The sequence below is a fragment of the Carassius carassius genome, chromosome 18, assembly GCF_963082965.1.
Source record: "Carassius carassius chromosome 18, fCarCar2.1, whole genome shotgun sequence".
In the NCBI taxonomy this organism is placed as follows: domain Eukaryota; kingdom Metazoa; phylum Chordata; class Actinopteri; order Cypriniformes; family Cyprinidae; genus Carassius; species Carassius carassius.
The window spans coordinates 15577398-15603058 of NC_081772.1; the positions used below are offsets into that span (position 1 = coordinate 15577398).

The 25661-nt window shown below is 39.8% G+C and overlaps 1 protein-coding gene across 1 annotated transcript in view; it reads right to left on the reverse strand.

Moving 5' to 3' along the window:
- The window catches only part of LOC132092525 (protein furry homolog-like), a 97921-nt gene extending 81740 nt beyond the window's left edge, over window positions 1-16181 (reverse strand). The window contains exons 1-2 of the mRNA XM_059498793.1: window positions 15923-16181; window positions 619-695 (exon numbers count right to left, since the gene is read on the reverse strand). The gene's annotated coding sequence lies outside the window, so the exon portion shown is untranslated. The remainder of the gene's footprint in view (window positions 1-618; window positions 696-15922) is intronic.
- Between the last annotated feature and the right edge of the window lie 9480 nt (window positions 16182-25661).

Genomic DNA, 25661 nt, shown 5'->3' on the forward strand with positions numbered 1-25661 from the left:
TGATTGGTTGTTTCTTACCGGGAGCGGTCGAATTTCTGCAAATGGCAATAGGACCACTGGGAGAAGCCAGAGGAGCTTGATTTTTTCACAGATTATCTGTCTCATATTCTACTGTCAGGACATAATGAGAGGTTTCACAAATACATTTTTACAAAAGTTACCTACTTCAGCTTTAAATTGCCAACATTTGCCCTCATGTCATTCCACTCACATGCTCCACAAAAACAATGAGGTTTCCTCTAGCATGTGATGCATGATGTTGATGACTGTTTGGATGTAATAAAAACTTTAAAAAATAAAAAATTTAATGCATTGTATCCCTTCACAACCCTTGGATTTGTTTTTATAACCTTTTTGGATCCTTTAAGTTTTGGTTACCTGGACTTTGAATGGAGGAACAGAAACCTCTATGGTTTCATTAAAAAACATATTAATTTGTGTTTTGAAGATTAACCAAAATCAGATTGGTTTGGAACAACATGAGGCTAAATTATGACAATTCTTATTTTCCCATGAATTATCCATTTAATGTGAAAGACAAGGTTAATAGCAGGACAAAGAAAACACAAAATATACTGCGAGTAGATAAAAGCAGAAGAAGAGGTGTGGCAGACATACCAGAGGGCCATAGAGCTTGGGGGGACGGGGATTGTGTCAAACTGAGCAGCAGGCCAGCGGGGTCAGGTCACGTCAATCTGAGAAAAAAAAAGAAAAAGAAATAAGTAGCAAGAGATCATTAGGCAGCAAATCAGCAAGAAAATAATTCAATCTGCATCAAAGGATCAGAAACAAACTCACTTGACCAAATGTCAACATTAACATGTACAGTAGAAATCCTAGACATATGAAAATGGAAGTTATGCATCCACGCCTTTTCTTCTCGAACATATAAAATGTATGCTTGAGGGTGTAAACCAGGTCTGGTGGAATCGGACTCAACTTGAGCCAGGATTGCAGGACTCTTCTTAGGCGGTAGGCTAAGCTTCCCTCCAAAGTCATTTATTTATTCATCCAAACGGTGCTTATATAAACTCAGTTGCACACTGTCCCCTACACACAAGCTCAGAAAGGTACGCCAGAGCTAAAACAAAAACCACACAGACTGCCAAAGTCTTATTTATAGGAGTGTTAAGTGTTAGGCAGACTACCTGTGTCTCATTAGCTATAATTACTACTCAGGGCTCCTGCAGCGCTCAATGACACTGCGGCTCAATCACAGGGGCGGATAAAAGCTCGTATTTACACTGCACATCTAAAGAGCCAAACACAGACCACACAGCAAACCCAAGAGGAACAAGCTGTGCTTTTCTCTTTCTGTCTTTTAAAGCCCTTTAAGTGTTACCGAATCTAGCTCATGGAGAATGTCCACACAGAGATACTCAAACATGCAGTAATTCAGCAGTCGACTACTTGTTCAAACTAGTGGACTAGTAAAACACTATTCAAACTTTGAGCTAATGAAATATGCTTTCTCACTGCATCTCACAATGGGTGGTTCAGGGGATTTATGGCATTGAGGTGATGAGAAGTGGTAGTGAGGTATTAGGGTTGGACTGATAGACGATGCCATCAACAAGAAGCCCTGTCTGTGATTTCTCTACATTGTTGTTGTTAAAACATTAAGACATTTTAGATAAAAACAACTAATATCAGACTATAACTGAAGAAATGGTACTAATAAATTGTAAATTACTACAAGATGCTATAACTTTTTAACTTCGTTTAATCAAAATAAGTGATTACTCTTTTATATACTTTCCAAAAACAAATGATCAGAGAAGGCGGCTTGCAGTAGCAACTGTCAGCTGAGTACAACACACACATTCACAACCAGTCTTCCTCTGCTTAGGCCACATGTGAGATACGAATAGTTCATCTAACTTCCTGTTACACCAGAACAGCCACAAAAAAGGACTAGACACTCACCAAGCTTCACCTTCAAAACTATTTCTCACACCCTCCTGTATATAAAGACACACACACACTGTAACAAAACCCTTCACGTCTGGGACCCCCAAATATTGTCACACATAAGCATTTATGTCTTTCACTTACATTTACACTTACACTTTTCTTTTAAGTCAGTGAGACACAGTCTTTACGAATGATAACAAAGCCAAAGGAACAAACAGACAGAAAGAGCTACTTTACTGGGACAAGGAGGGGCTTGTTTTTTTTTTTTTGCCAAGGCCAAGGGCCGGAGCCTGAAGCCAAGGAAACACAGACTGTCCAGAGTCAAGTTAAATTGAAGAAAAGAACACACACACACAAACACCACAGCAGTGGAGGAACACCTTAAAAGGGATCTGTACTCAACCACACTTTTTGACTACTTTTGGGCACTTAAAATATTGATTTGAGAGTTAGACTAGGCAGACATACACACAATCACAATATATCAGTTTGGAAGGTGGAGCTTATATTTCCTTGTGCTAAATGCCACTCTAAGCCTTTGTGGTACTCTTCCAAGTCTACACTTTGGTGACGCAGTAACACATAGGCTGTTGGGCAGTAGTCTGCCATGAAGCCACAACTGCTTGTAAGCATCAAACTTAAAACTGAAACCTAAAACTTTGTGGATACACATGTGGCAGTCATTGAAAAACTGCAAGTACAGTTCATTTGGCACAGGACACTGATGAACAGCATAGAGGTTAGCTAATCAATATATTTTATACTCCTACAAAAAGGTAGCAAAGTAGCAAAAACAGTGTGGTTAATTGTAAGGGTCTGAGAGCAGGTTAGATAGGGTCATGCAAATTCCTATGATGACGGCGTGTGGTTCAATAATGAGAAGAGTTCTGCTGACTGATCTGGACAGCAGATCACTGCCTAGAGGGGAAATCCCTCTGTCGAACTCCCATCCACACACACAAGAATGGGGAAGAGCAGGGTCTGTCAAGTGAAAACAGGTCTATATGTATTCAAAAAGGTGACTGATCAGGAAGTATTGAGTAAGACACACTCTGACAAGAGGTGTGACATCAGTGTGAGATCAGACAACTAAATTATAGATATTTACTTTGTTTCGGAATGCAATTTAGATTTTATTATTATTATTAACACTTCTACTATTTTCTGATTTTCAGATATTTAGGAAACATAAATGTTTTGGTCATATTAAAACGCAGACAAATCAACTCCTCACCTGACAGTGTTAGGCATGAGTTGTGCATTAACTGCTGTGTCACAGCTCTGTCCGCACAGGCATATTCTGCTCATACGGAACCATTGCTCAAATGGTTACATTACACCCGATCACAGAATTTCAGGAAAAATAAAAATGTATTTCTCAAATTGCACTTGATTCATCAATCGATTGCTTTAGGAGGTAGAATTGAGCCAACATTTCATCAGTTATCAGTCATCCATACAGCAATACAATGCAAATGAACTCCACAGAACATTAAACACTGAATTCCTGTTTCCCGTAAGACCTGATAAGAAACCTTTATAGACCAACGTTCAGACACACATATGCAAACAAAATGCTATGTCGTTAAGGCAAAGCTGATAAAAGAAATAAACCAGCCAACTAGGTCATCGTTCTGACATTTGACCCCGAAACTATACTAAGATTAAACTTTTAGTTTCATTCAGCTAGTATACAGCGACTTTGCTTTTACACAAGGAGTGATGCAAGATCTTTTATGATTCTCAACACAAAAACAAAAATCATGTAGAGTGACAGATTATAGGTTGGCAGTAGCTGCTGACTGCATTAGGCAGAATCTGCTTTTCGCTCTCATATGCTGATAATAGTAAAAGTAATCCCTTGTCTTTGTTTTAACTATGGAGAGAGAACCAGATGGCAGAGATTATGCATGCATGAGATCACAACATGAGCCACTGGGATGAATTATAGGGGAAAATGCCACTTTGTTGGGCAGACTGGAAGACTGGTCAGGGTCAGACAGAACCCACAGCTTGAGCATTAATAATGCACTCTTTTCCCTGTGTGCACTGATAGAGTTTCCCCTACTGCAGTACTTCAGCCAGAACCCAATGCAAACAGTATCAAGCAGGGCTCAACAATAAAGTGGCCCATAGACTAGTGTTGTAATAGTACCAAAATGTCAGTATTCGGTACAGATACCTGTGAAAATCCACAGTTCTCTGTACCAATGTCGGTACCAAAGCAAAACACAAAATATGCTAATTAAAAAAAAACAAAAAACATTTATGACTAAAAATAGAGCCAATGCCATTCTTTATACGTATTTACAACTGTGTTTAAAGTTTTTCTACAAGTAATAGAATTATGAAAAACAGTAAACAAGTTTCACCCAAATTTAATTTGTCTTTTAATGAAATTTAAACATTTTATTTTTTGGTAAATAAAGGGGATTTGCTATTAAAATTAAAACATGGAAGAAATATTATGTGATTTATTCTTTAAAAAAATAAAGTTTTATTAATTTTTTCAACAGTAGTAGCAGTATCACATACATTCTACTAAATAATAGTAATATTTCTAGCACAATGCCTTTATGTAAAAATTAACTTTTATTTTGACACTGGTTTTACTCAAATGAAACGGTAAATTAAAATGCTTTTGAAGTGACTCAGAACAGTTCTGGTGATGTTTATGTATTTATGTCCTCATTGAGATGGCAGAAATTACTACAAGCGTCACGCGCTTCAGTCTATGTAGTAAACAAACCATTCATTCATTCACACAGAGCGCAGAACATGCAGGATTCATATTTCAACCAACATTTGCGGCTTAACATTTACAGATTCTGGTCCATATGGAGATTTGATTTGACGACTTGGTTGTCGTGACGTCATTACTTGGCGTGGCCGCCATGTTGATGGCCTCCTTTACTGCTACTCGGACTACTGCGCAGTGTTTAGACGTACTCCCTCTCAGCCATGTGTCTTAATTTGATTAATTAAAAATCTATTTCAACCATGGTAAACCGTTGCTGTATTATGGGGTGTAATAGCACAACACATAATCGCCATGGGGGAAAAAATGAGAATGGATTAACTTTCCACCACTTTCCTGCTTGGAGGCGCGACCACGGAGACCATAACATCTGAATATTAATTTATGTAGCTTAAATCAACATTGAGCATAAGGGAAATTTCCCGGGTTACTCATCCAAAATACGGGAACATTTCAACATTCATCTTTCTGTTGCTATCCCTATGCTGACACCAAAAATTGGTACTACAAAACTGCTGCATTAACTAAGTGAGTTGTGAAGCTAGGTCTAGGTCTGTGACATTGCTTACAGATTGGCGTGAAATTGTGCTCTCACAACAACCACGCTATCTTAAAAAGCCCAACATCACGCTAAGGTTGCTTTCAAGTAAGCAAAACGATGCTTTAAAAAACATCTGTTTCACTGGAAGGGCAAGGGGGTAGCAACAGGACAACAGTACAGAGATTGACAGGTCCGATGGAAGGGCTAAAGGGATATTTTACAGGAAAATACTAAAACGGGAAGACAGCGGGAAAAGAGCTCAAATACGTGAGAACCCCCGGGAGAAAAAGGGAGGGTTGACAGCTACTAGCTACACTTTTGAAACACACAGTTAAAAGTACATGTGTGAATGGTTGTTAGCAGTAACGGTTACTAAACTAGCAACTAGGTGGAGAGCAGCTTACCTTTGTCCGGATTACTGTATTCCCACTGTTTGCAGACTTTATGATCTGCAGCTCCTGAACCCATCCATTTGCCCATGAGACCCCAATGACTTCGGAACTGTTCTGAAGTGTAGGCGCTCACAAATCAAACAAGGTAGCCGAAGATATCTGTAATGCAAAAGTGCAGCAGCAAGACCGGCCATAAATCGGAACCGGCCGGTTTGTGCTTAAAATACGTGATTGGCAATCGGCCGGTTTTTGGTCTTTTTTTCAGCCGATTTTTCCGGAAGTGCGCCCGCGTGCACAGACTACATTGCAATCATTCGCTATGACATTTGTGTGGAAGTAAGGGCTAGGACAACGCGTCGAGGTCATCGATGACGTCGACGCAAAATATGCGCATCGATTCGTCGACCTGTTTTTATTTCTCTAAAAAACGTTTGCAAAACGTTTACCTTATGTGCGCTAAATATACGCGATGGCCGGATCAACATTCTGTCCAACGTTATATAACCAATCCAGGGGTTTTTCTGCATTGATCTTTTTTTTGGCGGCTGTCAAAGCCTTATTGAGTGACAGTGACAGGGCGCGTATGAGAGAGAGCCCCGGCTGCGCGCGCACTCACAGTCTTCAAACAACACGAGCGCTTCTTGCTCTCTCTCTCTTGTGCATATTAATCAAAATTAGGGATGCACCGAATATTCGGCCACCGAAGATTTTCGGCCGAAAATGGCCCAAAAGAGCATTTTCGGTTTTTGGCCGAAAGACTTTTATCACCGAAACAACACGGCCGAAATGTTGTGATGATGACGCAAACAGAAACCGCGACCTGAACGTGCACCTGCATAGCGCAGACCACGAGCTCCCCGCGACATTCACTTCACACCAGTGAGAACATTCTCTCTCTTCTTATTCCTTTATTCGCAGCACTAAAGCGTCTCCTAACAAAGAGATTGAGACGGACCACGAAGTGAGAACAAAGAAAGGTACAGTCTTATAGAGTCTGTTAGCACACGTCTCACTGAGATCTTTTCGGATCCTCTGCACTTCATCGCGAATATGCTTGATCCGCGTTATAAAGATCATTACTTGGATGCGGAAATAAGGCAGCGCGCACGAGAAATGATACAGGCCGCGCTGGATGCGGAGAACCCGCGTGGAGACGGAGAAGCGCCAAGCGCAGGAGACAGATCAGAGCGCGGAAAAAAGACTCGTCTCTTGGCATTCACCCTCGTTGTCTGATATTTTCAGTGAAATTCTGCAAGAAAGTGCCTCAAATAATAATACATTGGCTATTGTTCTAGTTCTTAGGCTACTATATATGTGACATTTTATTTACAGTAGCCTATATATATATATATATATATATATATATATATATATATACACACACACACACACATATATATATATACATATACATACATAATATCAGATTGTAGCCATATTTCTGCTAGATTTTCTGCTAGATTTCTGCTTTAATTTGATAAAACAAATTATTTATGCCCTGCCCCTATTTAAATACACTCTCTCAAATATTTCTCAAATGTCAGGCAGATGACAAGCTCAACTGCTCAACAGCTAGATGGTTATCTGTCTGAAGTCCCCATCCCCAGAAGTGATAACAGTCTTGCCTACTGGAGAAGTAATGCACTTTCTAGTCCTACAGAGAACAATTTCAAATGCACTTGACCTAAATGCACTTTGTTTTTATGAGAGAACAGTTCATTTTAAAACCTTTCTGCAGGCCAGTAGGCCTGTACATTATTATTTAATATTCACATGAGTGGGATACATTTTTAGTTTGAATTTTATTTTATACTGTGCATTGTTGCAATGTGCTTAATAAATATTGCATAATTTGTAATTATGTATTTTTATGTTTTTTATAATTTATGTAATTGTAATTATCTTTGAAACTTTAATATTAATTTATGCAATTGCAATGTCTTAATTTTAGTAAAGTTAGTACATGGTCATAGCAATAAATGCAATGGAATAATTGGCATAATTTCTTTCGGTGTTTCGGTTTCGGTTTTCGGCCTTGGTTTTCTCTTTTTCGGTTTCGGCCAAGAATTTTCATTTCGGTGCATCACTAATCAAAATCATTAAACACAATAGAAAAAGGGCGAAACACCAAAGTTTCACGCGCAGTTTCACTCACAGTCTTCAAACTACACGAGCGCTCTCTCTCTCTCCCTCGTGAATATTAAGCAAAATCATTAGACACGATAGAAAAAGGGCGGTACGCCAAAGTTTCACTTGGAGCATTCGGAGATTTTTTTTTCTCCATGACAGGCTGCTGGCTCCCACTGTTAATTTTTATTTTTTGGAAAAGCACTCTCTGTATTAGCTTAAAGCCCTCAAGTTTACATTGCTTACTGTATTCTTTCAATTGCTCTAAACAAGTATTTTGGGTGAACTTTTTTATTGAATGCTAGACATCAAGTTGTTGTTATTTTCATCTGAAAGAAGAACTTTTTCAGTAAGCTAGGCCCTATGTGTTCAGTAAGCTTGTTTCAGTAAGCTATGTGTTTTCAAGGCTTCAAGGTTTTATTGAATGCTATCTCTATACAAGTGCAAAGTAATGCATTCTTAGTCAGTCTTTTATTTTGTAATTTTAAGAGCAATAAACATATATTGCAATGTTAAGGAATTCATGTTTTTTTCATTCAAATATGTAAATCAACATTTATAAATTGTTAGTAGTCAATTAATGGGGAGATAATCGAAATCGAATCGGCCTGAAAAATTAATCGTTAGATTAATCGATGCATCGAAAAAATAATCGCTAGATTAATCGTTAAAAAAATAATCGTTTATCCCAGCCCTAGTGGAAGTATTTCGAAATCTGTGCGCAGGACACGGGCAACCGTTCAGCGCTGGAAGTGCAGAGCTACACGTCTGAGACACAGATAGAAGGAAGTGAACAGCCGAGTGTATGAAAGTGAAAGTGAAGTGACATTCAGCCAAGTATGGTGACCCATACTCAGAATTTGTACCTGTATCTGTACCTGTAATAATCTGTACCTGTAATAATAATATTTATTATTATTATTATTTTATTGTATTTTTTTAGTTGTATAAATGAAACGCTTTGTATCTTTATTTTATTCGCACCAACATTATTTGATTTTAACATTTTGGAATAATGTATTTATATAGCATACATTTATTTAGTCTCACTGGTAAAGACCTTTTTTTAATTTAAAACCAAATTTAAAAACTAAAACAAATACTGAGCGCTGATTAAGAAACATCTTATTGAATGTGTGTTGATTTTGTTGTTTTGATTGTAGAACTATGCAGTTGTTGCCTTTAATTCAATTCAATTCAAGTTTATTTGTATATCGCTTTTTACAATACAAATCGTTACAAAGCAACTTTACAGAAAATTATGTTTCTACAATATTTAGTAATAGCTAGTAGTTTGTGCACATTTGACAGGATTTTAGAAAAATAAAAATAATAATAATAATACAATTTAATTTCACATGGTTACAGTTAATATTTTAATTTAAGGCCGGTTCTATGTAGTTTCAACCCAATTCAAAAACAAAAGCTAAATGCTGATGTCTGTACCATCTATGTTTGTATTGAATGTAGGCTACTTACTGTGCAGTTACTGCCGTTAATATCAGATGGTTATGGCTATTGTTTTCAATAGCCAAAAGCCAGTTTGGCCTATTAAATACCAAATAAATATCTTATGCACACTTTCCTTCTTTTTTGTTTGTTACTTAAAGAAAAAGATAAATAAATCGGAAATCAGTATCGGAATCGGCCAGTTTGCTTGTAAAAAATTCGGTATCAAAATCTGCCATGAAAAATCATCCCTATTTAGCGTATCCCTGTAAATCCCACAACCTTTTTCGCAATTTTAACATCTTTTTTCTTTCTCCCAACTCTGCTTCTCATTCGACTTGTTGTGTGTTTACATTCGCGAGGCCATCAACATGGCCAACACGTCCCAGAATGCAACCAGCAGCCAAGCCCTGCTAACTTTGACAAATTCCGTGACTGTCCATATTAAAATGTAGGTTTCATTTTAATGACTGGATTTTGAGATTCCGTCCGCGTTTTCTGCTTTGCGAAAATCATAGCGCTGCATGCATCAAGAACCGGGTTGACCGGGTACGCGGTACCACCGGTACTTAAAGAAACCTGGTACCATGACATTTTCATTTTTTTAGTACCGTCTTGATACCGAAGTACAGGGTCTTTTGACAACACTACCATAGACCTGCGCAATATAACAATATTATCATATATATCCACGATATCTCACAAGTGCCCCAGTAACAATAGCAAAGTGAAAGTGAAAGTGAAAGTGAAGTGACATTCAGCCAAGTATGGTGACCCATACTCAGAATTTGTGCTCTGCATTTAACCCATCCGAAATGCACACACACAGAGCAGTGAACACACACACACACACACACTGTGAGCACACACCCGGAGCAGTGGGCAGCCATTTATGCTGCGGCGCCCGGGGAGCAGTTGGGGGTTCGATGCCTTGCTCAAGGGCACCTAAGTCGTGGTATTGAAGGTGGAAAGAGAACTATACATGCACTCCCCCCACCCACAAATTTCCTGCCGGCCCGGGACTCGAACTCACAACCTTTCGATTGGGAGTCCGACTCTCTAACCATTAGGCCACGACTTCCCCTGAGTTAGAAGACAATTATCAACAATATTAGAAAAAAGAAAAAAAGACAAATGATTGCCAATTGCTGTAACAGCTGATTGCAATATGTCTGTTTATGCTGTGGTAAGACATAAATTCTCTATCGAATAACATTCATCTTTATTTTTGTAATTTTGTCAAATTATTTTTAAATTTAACATTGCAAAACATTGTTTTGCTCTGCAGATTAAAAAATTCACTGCATTCTATGTAAATTCGGAATAAGCAGTGATTAATCTCATTAAAAAAATTAATTATTCTTTTATTTCGATCTGCAGTTTAGTAAAAATTATATAGTATAAAAAAATTTTATTTTAGACTATGTAAAACTGCACTGGTTTCTGAAGTTTTATTTAATGATTTAATTTCTATCAGAGTTTCCAGTGTTGGCAACTCCGTTAAATAGCCTATTGGGTGTGTTGTTCTAAATCAATAAAATTCCAATTAAGACATAAAATATATTTTTTTTAATATTCTGTTTCTGATTAAATAAAGCAGTAATTTTACTTTATTCTGTGAGTCAGCTTGGTATGATATAATCATATATCACAATATCATCAATCAAATATTTTTTACATATCACCCAGCCCTAATGGCCCAATGCTCCAGGCCAGTGGATAAATCTGATAAATGGAAACTTTTTTCTGCAACTGAACATATGCATGCAGATAATCATATAGTAAATGCATGTGCACAAGTAAATGTAAGTATGCATTTTCATTCAGCCCATCTACTGTATGTACTGGTATGTTTTATGTAGCCTAATTTCACAAAGCTAAAGTCAGACCATTCTGATTTTGCTTCAGGTTTTATAATATACTGTCTAATTTTAAATATAAGCTTATAAAGTAATTAACCATATTCTTCATGCACTCATATTTGTATTCTTTCTTGTCTTTTGCTTAAATAAAATACTTTAAAAATCAGTATTGGATTCTGGCATCCCATCTGCCAAGATCAGTGCATCCCTAAATTTATGAATGTCTGAAATTAAGAAATTAAGATTTAAATGTTAGTATTGTAGCTTTGGATGATAGTTAGTTATCTAATTTAAATAGCTAACTAGGGCTGTGACGGTTGCCGTGACAACCGCGTCACAGTTGCTACCGTGGTTGTCTACTGCCACCGGCGGTAGTGCACGTGACGTCACAAACTCTATAGCAAGCATAATACAAAGTTTTGTATATAAGTGCAATAACTGTAATAGTTGCAAATTCTAAGTCTATGGTAATTAACAAATTACCTCAAAACACAGTGTTTCCTTTAGATTGGCAGATCTGAGCGCAGGAAAATACAGTTTATGCATTCAGCAAATTAATTTAGTGTTGGGCGATGGATCTTGTTGGGAAAGCAAATACCACATCACCGATCTGAAGTCATCTGCATTCATGTCACCCATCGGCGTTTGCACAAGTTCTCGTGATCGCAAATGCTGGCTGGTCAGGTTTGGTGATTCTTTCTCCAAACTGGCCAAATACAAGCGTGACAGCGATAAATAAAAGATGGTAACAAGAAATATGGCAATGATTCCTATTTCAAAGAGAGCGCATGCAGATGAGGAGTTACTGAGCTCGCTTGGTGGCGGAACAGTAAACCAGACGCGTTGCGACAGGTTTTGTCTCTCTAGTGTCTATACAGGACATTTGAACTCTGTGTCAGTACGTCACAGACCGGACGGGGATTTATCATGTCGTGTTGTGCTGCATCCAGTGTAGCATCACTGATTATAATGAGTATTTTGTCGCGCTGCGTCTCTCGCGTCCGTTAGACAGGGTGTATTTAACTCTCTTATTTAGGCTACTTTCTTGTTTAACTGCATTATTTCTTTGATATTTATTTTAGTGTTTTGCAGGCGGCGTTCACTGACAGAAGTGCTCAAACACGAACTGACGAGTTAAATAGGATGTGTTAGATGAGTGAGACAGTGCTGGGCTGATTCTATAGACATGTGCATACATATATATCCTGTATATAATATATATAAAATATATTACATGCATGCACAGTTTAAGTCAGTTTAAATCACCTTTTTTGGTAATTCCATGAATTAACTGACCACGACACTGCTTGCACATAGTTTATTTTCGCAGATTGATATGAAAGGATACACACAAAGGAAGCGCGCACAAAGTGAAGTGAAGCGCGTGTCTGAATCTGAAACCTCTCCTGTTCCGTCATTCTGCAACTAAATAAATGCACTTCTTGTCATGAGAAAAAGTGACAGAAGCAGCAGTTGTGAGTGGGTGGCGATCCCCGCCCCTATGTTAAATATTTTGCATACGTTAAACTGAAAAAAAATTATCGCCTTCGTTAAAGAGCAAATTTTGACACTAATAAATGTATACACATATATATATATATATATATATATATATATATATATATATATATATATATATATATATATATATATATATTATTATTATTTTTATTTTTTTTCCAACACCGCGCCACTGGCGGTTGTTGGTCCATGACTACCGCGGTGGTAAAAATCAGCCACCGTCACAGACCTATAGCTAACTGAGTTAATGGCAGTTTATTTGTGCAATCATCTTATTTCATATGTAATTTGTTTTATGTCATAAAGTTATGCAGTTTCTGTGTGAAAAAATCTTGCCTAGGTCACCAAATTGTTCAGGGCCAGCCCTTTAATGGTAGTAGTGTATGAAGATCCCCAGCTTTATAGCAGGTATGTGCAGATAATCTCGGAGTTCCTTCATTAAGAATTACATGCTTCGATGACAACAGTTATGATTCACAAGAACTTCGTGTTGATCAGTAACTTTGTAGTGATTATTTGATGGTTTAAATCAGATTTGCACAGGTAGAAATTTGTTAATAGCCTCTTAGCCCGCTCACATGTAACCAGCTAGATGTGTATTTGTAGTGAAATGAAGTGACATGTGGCCAAGTATGGTGACCCATACATGGAATTTGTGCACTGCATTTAACCCATCCAAGTGCACACACACCATGCATGAGCACACATCTGGAGCAGTAGGCCGCCATATTACTGCACTGCCCGGGGAGCAGTTGGGGGTTCAGTGCCCTGCTCAAGGGTCTAATCTCAGTCGTGGTATTGAAGGTGGTTATTCACTCCCCCCACCAACCGAAGGTTACAACGAAGTCCAACTCTCTAACCATTAGGCCATGACTGCCATGTAATGCCTCTTATTAACTTTGGTTTAAAAAAAAAATCCAGCCCAGCTTCCAAGTCTCAGGTCCAGCAGGAATTGTCGGTGGGGAGGGGGGGGGGGGGGGGGGGGGGATAATAACCAAATAATTCTACCCTCAATACCACATCTGAGGTGAGATCCTTGGGCAAGGTACTGAACCCTCAACTGCTCCTTATGTGCTGCAGCAATATGGCTGCTCACAGCTCCGGGTGTGCGTTCACATTGTGTGTGTTCACTACCGTGTGTGTGTGCATAGGGATGGGTTAAATGCAGAGCAAAATTCCGAGTATCGGTCACCATGTATATGACTTTCTTCTTTCTGATGAATACAATTGAAGACGATTGAATATAACTCTGATGAGTTATATTTAAAAAATGTCCTGGCTTTTCCAAGCTTTATAATGGCAGTGAATAAAGGCCTCCTGAAGCAAATTGGTGCATTTTTGTATGAATATTCGTATTTACTTTATATAAGCAGTAATCTCTAGATTCTGCTAACTGTTGTATGTGTTTTCACAATAGAACGCAGTTCTGGCAGATGATCTAGCTGGCTTGAGAGCGAGTAAATCATGGGGTAATTTTCATTTTGGTGTGAACTATCCCTTTAATAACGTATTAAACAAGAAGAAGGTGTTCAAGAGGGTGTAAAAACACTGCATCCTCAGGCATATTTAGATTAAAATTAGGATGGAGGAGAGAACAAATTAATTCCTTTCCCCTTCCCCCTAAATGACAAAATGGTCCCCCAGGATTACGACTATATTGCGAGGTATATCGCTTTCATTTATAAGGGACTAATTAACAAGTAGCATTAGTTCCAGAAAAGAAGCAATTACTAAGAACACATCTTAAACAAGGTAATTTACTAGGTTATCAATGCAAATAGCACAGTATAATGTCACTAGGATGCTTGCAAAAAATGAATAAGAAAGAGTTCCTGAAATAAGCGCTTCAATCTGTGTTAAAGAGGACAATCGGTTGCACAATATATTGACAAGAACAAAAAAACACTCACTTTTCTGAATTTATTTCTTAATTTCTTGTCTTTATATTACTTCTCTTATAGGCTGCATTTATTCAATCAAAAACATAGTAAAAACTGTAATATTAGTGCAATTATATATAATCGTAAATAAATGCTTTAATATATTTTAAAATGCTATTTATTCCTCTGGTGGCAAAGCTTAATGTTCAGCAGCCATTACTCCAGTGTTCAGTGTCACATGATCCTTCAGAAATCATTGTAATATGCTGTAATATAATACACTTCGCTTTTTCAATTTTATAGCATTTTAGTAGAGGGATCCAAAAATCCATTTCACTACTACTATAATTACATGATATGTTAAGGTCTATTTTCACTTGAATCATGCAGAGATTTCATATTTAAATAGCATGCCACCATATCTATACATTTAGGAGCATTAATTGAAAAAAGAAGATCCAAGCATTTAACTGCAATGCAACAATTCTATGCATCTGTCTCTCACTAAACCCCACTACAGTTTACAGAGCAGCATGCTCACCGGTAAGCAGGAGGAGTTCACACTCTTCTCAGAGCTCAGATCAGGAGTGTTAACTCTACTCTGCTCAATGCTGAACACCCCACTCTGTCACCAAATGCTGTGAGGCAGGCTGGGACACTAGAGTTGTTAACATCATTTATGACTCGTGCACATGTTTGCATAGGACAAGCAATAAACATCAATGAGCCTTTCAAGTGACAGATTTTATTAGATGAATAAGATAAAGGGGGAAGAGGTGGTCTGGATTGAAACAAACCCATGTTTTTAGATCAATACCTTCCTCATTAAGAGTTTTAGTACAATTTCTCACTTTTTCACTAAATAAAATGTAAGAGAAAGCAAATTAAAAGATTGTTTAAAGTAATCTGGTGGTTTCAGTCAAGATAAGAGTTGTTAATGAACTTGGTGGGTTTTAAACTCAGCCTAGCAGCATCCTGTTACTAATACCGCAAATCTTTAGATTTTTCATTATGACTAATATTTCCATAGTTTTGTAGCAGTCTCTCCCTTCAGTCCAACTTTCATACGTTGCCCAAAAGCAATTTCTTCCGTTTTTCTGATTGGTTAAATCTGATTGGTCTCGTGTTAGTTCAGATAACTCCCAAAAAAACAATCCCATGTGTCCTATGTGCATTAAGATTTTAGTTTCATATGGCCTATTTAACTCATGTCCCTCAGCAATGATGTAAAAAAACGCTGTCTAGGTAGACAGCTCACTAGATTTTGTGACACAGCGACTGACTAACGTTACACTCATATTCGCTTCAAGTGCAGGTCAACATAACAAAACTTGTCTATAAACTGAATAATATCATGCGAAGGAAAGTACATCTGATAAGACAACCAATGAGTGTAAAAAAGCGAGAGCTGGCTCTCTCAGTCTTACATTACACTTCAGGTATTTGAGGTTACTAAAACACAATTCGGCCCTTTTTACCTTTTTTTAGAGCAGCTGCGCTTTTCCTCGTCAGTTAGCCTGCTCTCGCTAGCGCTGAAACCCCGATGGTTCTTCTCTCCAAAAGATGACACGAACGACTCGAGCTTTACAAAAACAACATTTCACATCCGTTGACCCTTAACGTACGATCCTATAGCTAATCTTATCGGTCTTTTTTCGCAAAACACCTAAAAAACTCGACGTATGCAAACGTGCCCACCTCCCTGTCCATCTGGAGCAGCGCTGGCTAACGGCTTTGACAATCCGCTCTCCTGATAGGAGGAGTCGCGGTGTCAAGATTGCGGAGCTAAGCCCCGCCCTACGCTCGCAGCAATGAATGCACTGTATTCAGTCGCTTAACAAACGGGTCATTCTATTGGCCGATTGAGCCATCAATCAAAACAAATTACTACTGGTTTGGCTGAAAGGACATGATTTCGTGCAGAGCCTCTGATTTCTTTAAAATCCCTTCGGTTTGTCGAAATACACGTTCGTATACTGCGTATAGTACATTGACTAGAAAAAACTATATATATATATATATATATATATATATATATATATATATATATATATATATTTTTTTTTTTTTTTTTATCAGACCCATTTAACTGTTCGCTGTATATGAGGTTTTGTTTTTCGTGGTGAGGTCGATCGATAGATGAGGCTATTGACAAAACATTAAAAGTGATTAATACTTATATTGACACTTTCTCTAAACTTCTCCAAATCACTTCACAAACATCGTATTAATTCTAATCTAATCTAGTTGCTTTCTCAGTTAAGACTACACGATTAGCATTTATTGTAGGTATAAGACAAGTTTAGAAATGTTAATAAGTGCTGTAAATGGGTTAATGCATGAAGTATCACACATTTACATGTTTTCATGTTTGCCTAAACGCTTTAAAATTGAGACTTTCTTCTGTTTTTCCTCTCTTTTATTCATAAGAATAATAAACTGATGTTTTATAATCAGGGCCGGCCCGCGGCATAGGCGGCATTTTTTTACATATTTTTTTTTATAATAGGCTACTATTTAAAAACCATTAATTTGAAATACTACCAAATAAAGCAAAAAAAAAAAAAAAAAAAAAAAAAAAAAGTCCGGCTCTTCAATCTTCCCCCGCCCATCGAGTGCTTGAAGTGCGTCAGAAACAGAGCGCGCGCACGATCAGTTGTTGGTAATTTGTTGTGTAGCGTGCCCGACGCCGCATCCAATGTAGACAGCACTGCTTTTGTTAACACACAGCTCGTAGAAACGGGCCTGGCAGATCGCGCCAGTTCTAGACACGGTGAAAGTTTCCTGATTGTTACGGAAGGCCGAATTTACATGACACATTATAAATGAGCATAGTCTGCGATAGATACAGTGCCAAAAAGAAGAGAAGAGGATAAAGACAGAGGTAAAGAGATGTAGTGAAAGAACAATTTATTGCATAGGAGTAAGATACTATAATCTCATGGCAGTTATTTTTACCTTAAACTTAATGTTAGCAGTTGTTCTGAGTCCCCAGACTGTGATTTTGTACAATCATGTCAGTTTTAAGACACATTTTGTATTATCACTTTTTTATTAATGTTTTACTCTACAGTTGTGCAGTTTTGGGGGGATACAGTACAGGCCAAAAGTTTGGAAACATAACTATTTTTAATGTTTTTGAAAGAAGTTTCTTCTGCTCATCAAGCCTGCATTTATTTGATCAAAAATACAGAAAAATGTAATATTGTGATATATTATTACAATTTAAAATAATTTGTTTTCAATTTATTATAGTTTAAATGATCATTTATTTCTGTAATGCAAAGCTGAATTTTCAGCATCATTACTCCATTCTCCAGTGTCACATGTGACATCCGGTCTATCACATGATCCTTTAGAAATCATTCTAATATGATGATTTATTATGAGTGTTGGAAACAGTTATGCTGTAATGTGTGTGTGTGTGTTTGTATATATATATATATATATATATATATTTATATATATATATATATATGCTAAATCATGAACACAATGACAGGGTGAAATGGGCTGTGATGCATGGGGCGCCAGGTAAAATCTTGCCTAGGGCAGCAAATTGGTCAGGGCCGGCCCTGTTTATAATCACTTTGTATGCGTTACAAATGAAACGTCATTGAATCATACGTTTAAAACTCATGACAGTTTGTTTGTTTGTTTGTTTTGGGTTATTAAATGTTTCCTTTATTTCATTAAAAATGTGTACGGAAATTACAATTGTTATAGTTTGTATTTTCCGGGTTGAAAAAAAAGAACTCAGTTGATGATCAATGATCACTGAGCAACATAAAAATACTTATAAGCAGTAATGCGCATAAAAAATGCGATATGTAAATATGTTCAGACCGCTCATTTGCGTACCTTCATTATTGACAGCTGTTAATGTACAGTCACTGTTTTAGATCGACTGTCAAACTGAAAACCTAAATCTAGGCTGCCGGTGTCCTGATAATTTATCCTACCCGTCAGATTTTCCTACAAGGGCTTACTGCGCATGCGCACATCGATATTGCGTCATTTTTGTCACGCTGAACAACACGCCCATGATTTTTTACTACCCGCGCGTGGATTTCTTCATGTAAGGTAAGTTCCCTTTCATAGGTCACTTCGATGCTTCGGTGACGTCACCGTATGGGAACACCCCTAGGTGTGACGAATGTCTGAAGCCCTATACCATCCCGCCAATCCTATTGGCCAAATAGCGCTTGGCACCACCCCACGCATGCGCACGCATCGTATACCTGTGTGCCGCGCGCTATTTCGCTCAGATTTCATTCCTTCAGGGAAGCGAATCATCTGTGCCCTAGGAATCATCTCGCATTCTCAGCGGTTTCTCCGAGCAGCATTAACTCCTCTTCGCGGACGCGATGAATTTTTGCAAATGTAAGGAACCGTGTACCAGGTTCATCACAAAGGGAGACTCCCATGAAAGGTGCGTAGTATGTTTAGGCTTACATCACGCACAGGCGGCGCTTAGCGGCCTTTCTTCTTGTCCCCACTGTGATGGCCTGCGGCTTAGAGTACTGCGCTCGAGGGTAGAAGTGTTTTCTAATGTCGCCCCGTGTCTAACCCCCGTCATGTCACTTCTGCGGCTGCCGAGGCACCGCACGAGGCAATAGATTGGGGAGACACGTGCGACATGGATTTTGAGGACAGCGCAGCGCTGGAATTTTCTCCACATCCTAAGGTTTTTCCACCGGCTCGCCAGCGACAATGGAAGAGGTTAGACCTGAGCTTGACGGCTAATGCCTCTCGTTCTCGGGCCCCGAATAGCAGCTCCTGATACTCTCGCTGCTTGCCAGGGACTGTGCCCTCCATTAGAGAGCGCTGTTGAACTGCTTTTGCGCATTCCAACCCTCTCACTGCAGTCCCCACACTCAAACACTGACTGTCTCACCGCAAAGGGCGCTTCGAGCAGCATTGGATCATGCCGAGCGTTCCCTCAGACACTCTGCGCAATTCAGCTTTCAGAATCCGAGGGACGGTTCAAGGGTCTGGCAAAGACGACCCGTTTATGATGGCTCATACAGCCCCCACTTTTTCGCTAGAGGCAGAGCCCGGTGTTCATCTTGTTGGATTAATTCCTGCCGTGGACACGTTTCAGGATTATACACAACGAGACGCAACAACTTTGACGCATGCACTTCCCCTGTTCACGAACGCCGCGAGCTTTTGCAAAGGGGCTATAGAGGAAGTACTGTACACCCCTCTCAGATGGAGTCAGGTTTTTACAGCCGCTATTTTGTGGTGCCAAAAAAAGACGGCGGGTTGCGACCCATTCTGGATTTACGCCGTTTGAATCTTGCACTCAGGACGAGCAAATTCAAGATGTTAACGGTAAAGTCTATTTTGTCTCAGATTCAACCAAACAACTGGTTTGTCACGATCGATCTGAAGGATGCATACTTTCATATTCAGATCATCAAGAGACACAGGAAGTTCCTCAGATTCGCTTTAGAGGGCAAAGCGTATCAGTACCGCGTTCTTCCCTTTGGCTTAGCTCTGGCTCCCCATACTTTTTCAAAATGCATGGACGCAGCTCTGGCCCCGTTGCGGTTCCAGGGCGTTCGCGTGTTGAACTACTTAGACGATTAGCTGGTGTTAGCACAATCGCAGACTCAAGCACACTCTCACTAGGCTTGTGCTGAATCATCTAAACAGCCTGGGCTTACACACGAATTTCCAAAAGAGTGTTTTAATTCCCTCTCAACGTATAACCCTTCTGGGAATAGACTTGGACTCTCGCGTGATGACAGCAAAGCTATCTCTCCCGTGCGCTCAGTCGATCGCGTCATGCGTGCGTCGCTTCATAGCGGGTCGCACAGTGACGGTGAGCTTGTGCCTCAGACTTTTAGGTCTAACGGCAGCGGCATCACTTGTTATCCGTCTGGGATTACTTCATATGCGCCCTTTTCAGTGGTGGACGAAAAGTCGGAACATTTCACTCCGTTGTCTTCCGCATCGGACGATTTCGGTGACACGGAGGTGTGTTATGTCAATAAAACAGTGGACGTCAACCGAATTCCTTCTAGCCGGAGTTCGGCTGGGGATTAGTGCTTCCCGAGAGACTGTCACGTCGTACGCGTCTTTGACCGGTTGGGGAGCTGTTTGTCAAGGGCGCCCCGCTCACGGAGTGTGGACAGCGACACAACGCAGTTGGCATATAAACAGGGTAGAATTACTGCCAGTTTTATCTAGCTCTCCAGTATTTCTCGAATCTGCTGATCGGCCGTCATGTACTGCTCAGGTCAGACAACATAGCGGTTGTGTCGTATCTGAATCATCAAGGAGGATTACGCTCTCGCCCCCTGTGCAGGCTGGCGAGAAATATTCTTCTTTGGTCTCAGAACAGATTTCTGTCGATCCGAGCGGTTCATGTCCCTGGGCGTTTGAACTTCGGAGCGGATTTGCTATCCAGACAAACTCTAGAGCAGGGGGAATGGAGATTGCACCCCCAAAAGGTGAGCCTCTTATGGCAGATTTTTGGAGAAGCAAGAGTGGACTTATTCACGTCGAGCATGACTACGCATTGCCCGCTGTGGTTCTCCCTATGCCCTCCATCACCCCTGGGCTTGGATGCGTTAGCTCACAATTGGCCCAGAACCAGCTTGTATGCTTTCCCCCCGATTCGTTTAATTCCAGCGGTGTTATCCAGGATACGGATGGACAGAGTGGAGCAGCTGCTGCTGGTGGCTCTGTGGTGGCCCACACAGCCGTGGTTTGCGGACCTGATCAGTCTGTTAGCGGGCTCTCCGTGGGAGATTTCCCTCAGACAGGATCTGCTATCGCAAGCACAGGGAATGATTTGGCACCCAAGGCCAGATCTATGGAAGCTGTGGGCGTGGCCTCTGAGCGGGGTGAGTTAGTATGTCCCGGTCTTTCTGTTGAAACCATCGAGACTATACTGAATTCTAGAGCAGCTTATATGCTTTCAAATGGAAACTGTTTACGACCTGGTGTGGAATTCGTAATATGGATCCAGTTTACTGCCCAGTGGCTTCAGTACTGGAATTCCTGCAGGACCGTTTCTCTGATGGAGTAACGCCAGCCACTCTGAAAGTTTACGTGGCAGCCATTTCAGCTAACCACGTATATATAGATGGTGCCTCAGTGGGCCGTCATCCGCTGGTTTCTCGTTTTATACAGGGTGCGCGACGGCTGAGGCCTTTCCGCCCTGTGCAAGTTCCTTCATGGGATTTATCTATTGTGTTGCAAGGTTTATCAGGGCATCCGTTTGAGCCCCTGGAAACTATACCGGATAAAATCCTGACTCTGAAGACAGTTATTCTTGTGGCTTTATCCTCCCTCAAGAGAGTTGGGGATTTACAGACTCTTTCTGTTTCACCCTCGTGCATGGAATTTGCACCGGGCTCTATGAAGGTATTGCTGCGACCGAGGCCTAATTATGTCCCTAAGGTTGCTTCTAACCCTTTCCGTTTTCAACAAGTGGTTTTGGAGGCTTTACCCCCTGCAGAGGCGGGGTCAGGAGATCTAAGTCTTTGCCCTGTCAGAGCGCTAAAGACTTATGTTGATCGTACAGCCCCATGGCGTGAGTCTGACCAGCTGTTTGTCTGTTTCGGACATAAGAATAAAGGCCATGCTGTCACAAAACGATGCATGTCCCATTGGCTGGTGGAGGCAATATCTTTAACCTATGAGGCGCGCGGACTCGCTTCGCCCTTAGGAATTAGAACTCATTCCACGAGAGCAGTGGCATCTTCACAAGCTTTTCTCAGTGGGTCTTCTATGGATGGTATCTGTGCTGCGGCAGGATGGTCCTCACCGAGCACTTTTATCAAGTTTTACAGTCTGGATGTGAGGATGGCTCCTGGCTCCCGGGTTCTCTCCGCTTGAGCAGATGCTTCCTTGGATCCCAGCTATCAGGTACATCAGGCGTTATGGTATAGGGTTCAGCTTATGCTAATGACATGTTTGAATTTTTTTTTTTTTTCATTTCACACAAAACATTAAACTGACTTCTACTAAACATTATTTTTTCAGGCTACTCTTTTCTCTGTTTGTGCTTTTTTTATTTATACAGGTATGGAAGATAAGTGAATCAATGTGTAATCTCCTGTCAGTGGGATCGTACTTATCAGGGTATGATAGATCCAAAAGGCAGAACCTTCGTAGATTTGCACTCAAAATTCAACCGAAAGGGTTGTTAGAAACCCGATTCCAAAAAAGTTGGGACACTGTACAAATTGTGAATAAAAACAGAATGCAATGATGTGGAAGTTTCAAATTTCAATAATTTATTCAGAATACAACATAGATGACATATCAAATGTTTAAACTGAGAAAATGTATAATTTTAAGGAAAAAAGTTTTGATTTTAAATTTCATGGCATCAACACATCTCAAAAAAGTTGGGACAAGGCCATGTTTACCACTGTGTAGCATCCTCTCTTCTTTTTATAACAGTCTTCAAACGTCTGGGGACTGAGGAGACAAGTTGCTCAAGTTTAGGAATAGGAATGTTGTCCCATTCTTGTCTAATACAGGCTTCTAGTTGCTCAACTGTCTTAGGTCTTCTTTGTCACATCTTCCTCTTTGATGCACCAAATGTTTTCTATGGGTGAAAGACCTGGACTGCAGGCTGGCCATTTCAGTACCCGGATCCTTCTTCTACGCAGCCATGAAGTTGTAACTGATGCAGTATGTGGTCTGGCATTGTCATGTTGGAAAATGCATGGTCTTCCCTGAAAGAGAAGACGTCTGGATAAGAGCATATGTTGTTCTACAATGGAACATTATTTCACCCACATTTTGACATTTTATTTTCCCAACATATTTACATTTTTTTAAGTTGAAACTTTACTTTCATTTAATGTGCTTTGACATGTTTATATATATATATATATATATATATATATATATATATATATATATATATATATATACACACACACACACACACACACACACACACACACACACACACACATATATAAATACATACACAGACACACTAAACTTACTTTGCATTTTATAGGTTTCTGTGGTTTGGGAGCTTGTTGGAATTGATTTAACTGGTCCATTACCCAAAACTGCAGAAGGCTTTCAATATAGGTATCCTAACAGCTACAGACTACTTCTCAGAGTGGGTTGAGGCCTTTCCTTTAAAAGCAAAGACAGCAGCTAAAGTTGCAAGACATTTCTGTTCCCTTATTTATAGACATGGCTGTCCCCAGAGAATTCTCTCAGATCAGGGAAGAGAATTTGTAAATGAAGTAAGTCCATTGAAAAAAAATTTGTAATAATTTGGGTTAGGTTTATTTTAATAAGGATTGTTTCGCTGTAAAATCATCCTAAATGTTTATTTTATAGTGGTAGGAAAATCTGATGTGGTATTTTGCACTGTAAAATCATCCTGTTTATTTTAATAAGGTATTTTGCGCTGTAAAATCATCCTACATGTTTATCATACAGTGGTAGGACAATCTGATAAGGTATTTTGCACTGTAAAATCATCCTACATGTTTATTGTACAGTGGTAGGACAATCTGATAAGGTATTTTGTACTGTAAAATCATCCTACATGTTTATTTTATAGTGGTAGAACAATCTGATAAGGTATTTTGCACTGTAAAATCATCCTACATGTTTATCGTACAGTGGTAGGACAATCTGATAAGGTATTTTGCGCTGTAAAATCATCCTACATGTTTATTGTACAGTGGTAGGACAATCTGATTATGTATTTTGCACTGTAAAATCATCCTGTTTATTTTAATAAGGTATTTTGCGCTGTAAAATCATCCTACATGTTTATTTTATAGTGGTAGGAAAATCTGATGAGGTATTTTGCACTGTAAAATCATTCTGTTTAATTTTAATAAGGTATTTTGCGCTGTAAAATCATCCTATGTTTATTTTATAGTGGTAGGACAATCTGGTAAGGTATTTTGCGCTGTAAAATCATCCTGTTTATTTTAATAAGGTATTTTGCGCTGTAAAATCATCCTGTTTATTTTAATAATGTATTTTGCACTGTAAAATCATCCTACATGTTTATTTTATAGTGGTAGGACAATCTGATAAGGTATTTTGCGCTGTAAAATCATCCTACATGTTTATTTTATAGTGGTAGGACAATCTGATGATGTTCTTGGCACTGTAAATAGCCTATACCATTGCCTAATAAGAATCTTCGATAAAGTTACTTTACGTATAGTCACAGGAGCGAAGCAGTAGTACGCAGTAGGATTATTCGATGAGGTAGGATATATCGATAGATATAGCTAAAATTTTGCGCTACGGTAGGAAAATCTGACGAGGTAGGACAAATCGACAGAACACCGGTTTCAGAGCAAAATGCAAAACTGACATTTCATTCACGGACGCGCTTCACTTACACCCACAACCGCCAAAATAAAAGCTTCTGATTTTAGGTTCGAAAATGATAAAAATTAATAGAAAAAGGGTTATTATTAGCCATCCAGCCTGTAGCCCCCCCCCCCCCATTTCTGGAGAGTAAGTCGGCCACCGCCATCTGAACACCCGGCCTGTGGACCACCTTGAACTTAAAAGGCTGAAGAGCTAGATACCAACGACTGATCCGCGCGTTGGTATCCTTCATGCGGTGGAGCCACTGCAGCGGAGCGTGGTCCGAACAGAGGGTGAACTCCCGTCCCAGGAGATAATAGGGGAGGGTGAGGACGACCCACCTGATGGCAAGGCACTCTTTCTCTGTGGTGCTGTACTTAGCCTCTCTCTTTGAGAGCTTCCGGCTAATGTACAGCACCGGCTGTTCCTCCCCCTCTATCTCTTGGGACAGGACTGCCCCCAGCCCCCAGTCCGACGCGTCTGTCTGCAACAGAAAAGGGAGAGAAAAATCAGGATAGTGTAACAACGGCCTGCCACATAGAGCCGCCTTGACCTGGGTAAAGGCCTGCTGACACGGCTCCGTCCACTGGACCGTATCTGGCACCTCCTTTTTAGTAAGGTCAGTCAAAGGGCTGGTGAGGTCCGAATAATTAGGAACAAACCGTCTATAATATCCCACCATCCCCAAGAACTGCCTTACCTCCTTTTTGGTCTTGGGACGTGGGCAGGTCGCAATAGCGGCTGTCTTATCAATTTGGGGACGCACCTGTCCATGCCCCAAGTGGAAGCCCAGATACCTTACCTCCACACGCCCAATCGCACACTTCTTTGGGTTGGCCGTGAACCCTGCTCCCCTCAGCGACCTCAGAACAGCCCTCAGATGCTGCA